An 8,284-nucleotide genomic window follows, 5' to 3' on the forward strand; every position below is an offset into this window, starting at 1 on the left:
AGAAGCCCAACAGCTACCTCAACAATAGAACATCCAACCCAAGCTTCTTAAAGCCAAACCAAAACAACTCCTTAGTTAAATACTAAGCTATACTCAAGTTTGACCAAAAGTCAAAGTGGTCAACAAGTCAACGGCCAACGCCAAAGTCAAAAATTCAAAGGAGGTCAGCACAGTCTGAGTACGCCCAATGTACCCAGTCACTATGCTCAACGTAGTAGATCTCTTCCTGGTTACGGGCTCCGACCTGGTACGCTCAGCGTACCACCAGGTACGTGCATCATACTCATCCAGTTCCATTTCCTTCATTAAGTGCTAATTCCATTAAGATCTCACATCCAAAGCTCAAATCTAGTCCCAGATAATATTCTAAATCATAAATTTCCAACTTTATGAGTTTCCATGGCTAGAAGGAGTCCATACACCAAAACCCTAACTTAAGACACAAACTAAAGCATCATAACTCTTGCATGGAGGAAAAAACGGACCAATATCATATTTTTATGGTTCATAATAGCTCCATAATGGTTAAGTTTCCAACTTTATCCAGTAGGATAGTCCAAATAACCAAGATCTAGTCTTTAAGTTTGAAAGGAACCAAAAGTGCATCTTTCCCAACTTAGTCCATTAAGTCCAAGTCTCCAAACTTTAGATTTGAATAAATATGATGTTTAGATGGATAAAGTGTCCAACTTTATCCATAACAAGGTCACAAACTTTTAAGATCTAGACTTTATGAACTAAATTGACCAAAAGCTCATAACACCAAAAACTAGCTGGATCTAACAAATACATCATCAAGATTCAAGCTTTTTACCTCTAGAAGAAAGATCAAGGTGAACAAGGTCTGGATCTACAAGTTCCAATGCAACCATCACTTATCCAAATAGCTCATTCTTCTCCAATGCACCAAGAACACTCCAAAGCACTCCAAAAACTCAAGGATCTCACAAATGGGGCTAGGGTTTTGATATTAGGGTTAGAGAGAATGGGGCTGAAGGTAATAATGGTTTGAAATGAGTTAAGGTCTTTAAATAGGGTCCAATACCCAAATATTAAGGTTTGCATCAGGCTTGTATACGCCCAATGTACTCCTGGTACGTCCAGCGTACCAGGTTGAACCTTCGCGATCAGCCATGCCTAGTACGCCCAACATACACCTTGTACGCCCTGCGCACTAGACACCCAAAACCTTCTTAACTTCTAACTGTCATAACTTTTTTGTTCCAACTCTGTTTTCGATGATATTTATATCCACGAAAAGGGATTGATGAGCTCTAAAACCCTATCTAATTACTTTTTACTTAAAACACGTCAAACTAAAATCCTTAATTCATAAAAGAAGTCTAAAACATCACTTTTCCCATTTTACCCTTTGACTCCAAGACACAACCCAATGATATAATCGCTTATCCAAAATTATCATCATGTAATAACGTCTAAACCCCATTCTCTTGAAGCCCAAGGCGTTTACTTGATCCATTTATTGTCTACAATCCCAGAATAAGAAACTTCTGGAAACAGGATGTCACATGACGATTTTTGGGGTTTCTTAGGAGTATGAAATCCTTCTGGAAACTTTGGAGGTGCAACCATCAGGATTTGGTGCTTAATAGGAGTCTTGATGCATTAAGTATTTAGGGTTTGGGATCTTGACTTATTGAGAGGTTTTGAGGGATAGAGTTGGAAACTTTATCTATTAAGACCATGGGAAGGATCATATGTGAGCTTTGGAGCTCCTGAAGTTGAAGGAAAAATGACATAATGATTTAAGCTGTCCAGACCAGTCACCACGGCGTGGCGCAGGTTGCCAAGGTTTGGCAGCTGGGTCGAGACCCGTTTGTTTTATCGGTTTGTGGCCAAGGAAGGCCACGACGTGGCGACTAACTAGGGTTGACTTTGACTTTTGACCGTTGACTTTGACCAAGTTTGACCTAATGGTATTTTAGCCAATAGTTTGAGACTAGGTCACTGGTTGTTGTATATGCGACATATAGAGTTGGCATTTAGAGCAGTGTTCTTTTCTGCTATCATTCAGACTGAGAGGTGAGTTTTCCTCACTGTACTTATGGGTCGAAGGCAGCAAGGCCGGAGCACTGGATTTGATATCCTGGTATACTGATCGATGTTATTCTGAGTATGTGGTAAATATGTATGATTACCTGATGATTACTGATATGCATTAGATTGGTAGATTTGTATAATTACTTGTATTGCTGGTTATTGATTGTTATTGTATATGTTGACATGTTATGGTTTGTTGGGTTAAGGCGGTCCAACTTTGTGCTGAAGGCCAAGATACTTGGGGCGGTCCGGAATCACTAAAGGCCAGAGACGGTCCAGATAGGCTATAGGCCCGACGGGACGGTCCAGTCATGCTAAAGGCTCATGTATGCACGTTGTTGTCTGTATTGGTTGTGTGTGGTACTTTAAAGGAAATCACTAAGCTTTGGCTTACGGTTTAAGTTTTATGTTTCAGGTACTTCAGATGAGCAGGGGAACGCAAAGGCGTGATCGTGCACATCCTTCCGATTTTTTTGATATTTGATTTTAGGACACTATGATATGTGATTATTACTTTTGGGAACAATGTTTTGTAACACTTATGGTTTTTGGCTTGGTTTGAAAAAAATGAAAATTGTACCTTGATTTTTTGGAAGCTACACTTCGGTTGTGTGATCGATCATGTACGCTATGATATGTACTCGCCCTGATGAATATTTTGCTTTAAGCATGATTAGTCGCTTTTAGGGAAATCCTAGAAGATCTCATTAGATAGCAGTAAAGAACATTCTCAAGTATCTGCGAATTACAAATGATCTGATTCTAGTCCTTGGTGGCAGTGATACATTGAGAGTAAGTGGGTATAGTGATGCCAGCTTTTAAACAGATAGAGACAATCTTCATTCTCAATTTGGATGGGTATTTCTGTTTAACGGAGGAGCAGTCACTTGGAAAAGTTCCAAGCAGGACACGGTTGCTGATTCTACTTGGGAAATAGTGTACATAACAGCGAGTAAAGCATCAAAGGAAGCGGCTTGGCTGAAGAATTTCATCAGTAATATCGGAGTAGTTCCGACCATTTAGTAGCCAATGGAACTTTTATGCGATAATGAAGGACCAGTTGCTTTGACCATAGAACCAAGAGATCATGGTAAATCAAGACATATCAACAGAAAGTACCATTATATCTGACATAGAGTTGAAGAATGTCATCTCATAGTAAAGAGAGTTTCGTTAGAAGAGAATCCTGCAGATCCTCTCACAAAGGCTCTTCGTAGGGTTAAACATAGTCAACATGCTAGGAGCATTGGTTTGAGAGATGACATTCGTTTCAGTAGTTAGATGATTAGTTTGAAACTTATAACAGAATAAATGTAATTGATTTTGGTGATTGAATAATAAAGAGTATTTATGAGTTTGTTTATTGCCTTTGTCAATTATTTATTCCTTTGTTTTATTCCTGAATAATTTGATTATTCGAAGCTACACAGTCGCTCATACTTCAAGAAGTAAGTAGTGAATGTAGACTGTCATGAATTGGATTGTAGATTGTCTAAGGAGTTTAGACATAGCACAACGTTTATGAGTACTTAGAAAAAGGAGATTTTACTATTAGATAAACCCACGCTCCGAGAACTACTTAATGGATTATATCACGAATAATTCTGAGACGATAATATCTTATATTCTTAAAAAGCAGATATATGAGTTATAATTTACAAGTCGTTTGTACATTGGTATTGCGAAACTGCATCAGTAATTTGATGTTATAAAACATAGTGTCGTGTACGGTTTCGTGAGTAAAATATACAAGCATATGAGTCAAAGTTTATTCGTTCCTTTTTCCCTGACTGGAAAAGCGATATCTTTGTGCTCCTCGGTGATTTGGCGTTGAGTTATAGTGTTGGGCCCAGCCATGACTAAAATGATGTGTTCAATTAGAAGTCTTATGACGTTATCACAAATCAAAAATTGGGAAACAAAGTTTGGACAATGAGATTGATTCTAATCCATGTCTCGTGTCCACATGATATCTTGCAGAACGAAGGAATATTTGATCACTTATCTAAGGACCAATGTAATGTCACAAAAAGTAAGACCAAAAATTTTCGTTTTTAAATTAATAAAACAGTAACCCAAACATCATCATAAAACCAAGATAGAACAAAGTGTGTCTAATACATCATGAAACATCAGAGTAATCATAAAATGCGGAACGAGGTGGTGTGTGCAGTGCAATCATCCCGAGCTCTACCCTTTCGAACCGGAAGTACCTGAAACATAAACTAAAAACTGTACGCACAAAGCTTAGTGAGCTCCCCAAAATACCACATACCATACATAATAATAACATAATGGGCCCCACTCGTCATCGGGCCCCGCTCGGTATACAGATATGTCAGTCATTGGGCCCCGCTCAGTATACATAAAACATATAAACACATAAACACATAACACATGCAATAATCACAAAGATACATAGCATATTAGCATACAAAATGGCCCGGCATCGGGCCCTACCCGGTAAGCATACAAGCACTTAACACATGAAAAAGTCATGCAGGCATCTAGCATCCTAACATAACAACCATGGGCCTACATTGGTGCCTTCGACCCGCTAAAACAAAGTGAGGAAACTCACCTCTAGCTGCTGAAACACTCAAACAAATCTTTGTCTGCTGGTCTGTAAATTTTACGTTATCATCACAAAACAATATCCAATTAATAATTGGATCTTGACCCTAAATCAAGAATCTAAGCTGCTTAGCCCATAACCAGGGTAGAAGACCATTTTAACCTTTTTCTAACTTGGCCCAAAGCCAAGGCCCAACCCGATTACTCAAAAGGCCCAAATTCTATATGGCAACCCAAAGTCCAATCATGGCCCAATCTTCCAAATTCAGCCCAAAAACCATCATGGGCCTAAATCCAAGGAAGATCAATATGATAGACAAAAAGCCCAAGTTAGAAATCTTATGGCCCAACATGGCCTCAAGTCAACGGTCCAAACTCCAATAGCTGGTCCTCACATCGTGACAAGCCCATGGTCACGTCGTGAGCACCAACTCGACCAAGTCCTGAATCAGCGGGTCAACTCGGCCCATCAAGAAGGTTCCAGTCCCTGTCACATCGCGACCTTACCCTGAGTCACGTCGTGACCTAATCCGGACAAAATAGTCAGGATGGCCAGCACTCTCACGACGCGACAGTCTCAATCCTCACGTTATGAGATATGTACTGACCAATGTAAAGCATTAAGCTCTTATTCCTTACATCCATAACTTGGAACTTTCCAAAGGGTCTTCCTTTACCCAAGGGATGATAAAAATCGTAGTTTTTCAGTCATGCATGTCCTATGCATGACTCGAACTCTTACTAGGCCAAAAGTGGGGAAGATGAGATCTAGACTCAAACTTGGAGTCTCAAACTACACCAAAACTCAGATCCAAAGACTATATTATAGAGAATGACTCAATGATCCATAAAGTTGCCAACTTTATGGATCCTATGCAAACAATCCCACCCAATGATGCAAAAAGGAGCTTATAACTTAGATCTAGAATGAAAAAGGTACAAAGGTCCAAGCTTTAAGACTTACAATTGTCCAAAAGCTCCAAGAGATTTCAAGGTAGGAGCTAAAACGCCAAGATATTGCTCAACCAAGGTCTTCTTCCACTTCAAAGAGCCAAAAACCATCAAATAGTGCTTCAAAGATCTCAAAAATGCCTAAGGACTTCAAGACGCTCAAGATTAGGGTTTTCCAGAGGCTTAGAGGGTGAGAGAGGATAAGGATGGATAACCCTAGCTTCTCATTCTCTTAAATACTCAAAAATTAGGGTTTGGGGTCATTAAGCCACGCTCACGTCGTGAGACCTTATGCCTCACGTCATGATTCTCCAAAATACCGGTCAACAGGTCAATGGTCCCTCACATCGTGATCCCCAAGATCTTACATCGTGAGGACCATAATGCAAACTAAATGAATGGATAAATTTTAGTACCTTAGGGTTCTGGATGTTACAATTCTCCCCCACTTGAATCAGACTTTGTCCTCGAAGTCCACTGACCCAAATAACCCCGGGTAGTCTCATCTCATCCTCCGGCTCCCATGTCTATTCTGAACCCTTACGATGCTACCACTGGACTTTCACCAACTCAACAACGTTGTTCCTCAAGGTTTTCGTCTTCTAGTTAAGAATCACCACCGGTCTCTCAATATAATTCAGGTGGTCGTCCACCTAAATATTCTCCAATGGAACCACTGTGCAATCATTCACTAGACACTTCCGCAACTGAGAGACGTGGAACATGTTATGGATCTGGTTGAGCTCCTCGGGAAGATCCAAGCGATATGCAACCCATCCCACCCGGGCCAAACCCCTAAAAGGACTGATATATCGGGGGCCCAATTTGCCACTCTTCTTGAATCGGATGACACCTTTCCAAGGTGACACCTTCAGGAGAACCATATCGCCAACCTGGAACTCTAGATCCGATCGGCGTCTGCCGACTCCGAGCTATCTGGAGTATACTCCTAACCTGTTGTATCAACTCAATGGTCTTGAGTACCACCTCGGTACTTCCCATGAATCGCTGACCAACCTCACCCCAATAAATCGGGGTCCTGCATTTCCTCTCATAACTCATCTCAAAAGGAGGTCTATTGATGATGGCATGATATTGTTATACGAAATCGGGGGTCAGCACTCTCACGACGTGACGTTCTCAATCCTCACGTCTTGAGATGTGTATTGACCAACTTAAAGTATTAAGCTCTTATTCCTTACAACCATAACTTGGGACTTTACAGAGGGTCTTCCTTAACCCAAGGGATGATAAAAATCATAGCTTTTCAGTCATGCATGTCCAATGCATGACTCAATTTCTTACCAGGCCAAAAGTGGGGAAAATAAGATCTAAACTCAAACTTTGACTCTCAAACTACACCAAAACTCATATCTAAAGACTATATTATAGAGAATGATTCAATGATCCATAAAGTTGCCAACTTTATGGATGCAAGCAATCCCACCCAATCATGCAAAAAGGAGCTTATAACTTAGATCTAGAATGAAAAAGGTACAAAGGTCCAAGCTTTAAGACTTATAATGGTCCAAAAGCTCCAAGAGATTGCAAGGTAGGAGCCAAAACACCAAGAGGTTGCTCAACCAAGGTCTTCTTCCACTTCAAAGATCCAAAAACCACAAAAGAATGCTTCAAAGATCTCAAAAATGCCTAAGGACTTCAAGAGGGTCGAGATTAGGGGTTTCCAGAGGCTTAGAGGGTGAGGATAGATAACCTTAGCCTCTCATTCTCTTAAATAACCGGAAATTAGGGTTGGGGTCGTTAAGCCATGCTTACGTCGTGAGTCCTTATGGCTCACGAAGTGAGTCTCCAAAATACGGGTCAACATATCAATGGTCCCTAACGTCCTGATCCCTAAGATCTCACGTCGTGAGGACCCTCATAATGCAAACTAAATGAATGAATGAATTTTAGTACCTTAGGGTTCCGGATGTTACAACCAATATATGATCGGATCAGAGTTCGACAGTTTCTTTAGAAAGCACATTTTGCTGTTTTATTTAGAAGTTATACCTGTAATTTAGTTTTAGACTTTTCCAAATGAGAGACTATTGGATTAGGTGTCTAAGCCACAGGGCGGACGCAGGATTTCACAGTTGGGGTGCACGGGAAAGTTAGGGGTTGCACGATAGTAGAAAAAATAAAAAATTTTAAAAATTTCGAAATTTTTTCCACTGCGGTCGGAAAAGTTAGGGGTTGCCGGTGCCACCGGTGACGACCCTTAAATCTGCCCCTGCTAAGCCAATAACTAAATTAGTATAATATTGAATTATTAGCAAAGTCCTTTTGGGTTACCCTCAAACCTAGTAATTGACTGGGATGCTTTTTGGAGAGAGATAGACCTATTTATTAATTTATTATATGATTGATAAATTAATTAGAAATCAAAATAAATGATTTATGAATTAATTATAAGAATCATATATTAATTAGAAATAGTATTGTTTAATTAAGAATTAATCAGAAATTAATTGGAATTAATTGGATTAATTAAAAGTAGAAAGGCTAAAGGTTACAATGTTCAAAAGTTGAAAATTGACCAGTTCTAGAACCTCCCAAGAGGGGCGGTTCTAGAGGGGGATTCTAGAGCTTTTCATGGGCTTTAAGGAAACTTAGCATGCCTTAGGGAGCAACAAAATGGATAAGGATTATCCAAGGAAACCAGCTTTATCCTAGCTTCCTAACTCACCTATATAAA

Source organism: Lactuca virosa, chromosome 4 (assembly GCF_052849685.1).
Source record: "Lactuca virosa cultivar CGN04683 chromosome 4, Lactuca_virosa_CGN04683_v6, whole genome shotgun sequence".
NCBI classification, from domain to species: domain Eukaryota; kingdom Viridiplantae; phylum Streptophyta; class Magnoliopsida; order Asterales; family Asteraceae; genus Lactuca; species Lactuca virosa.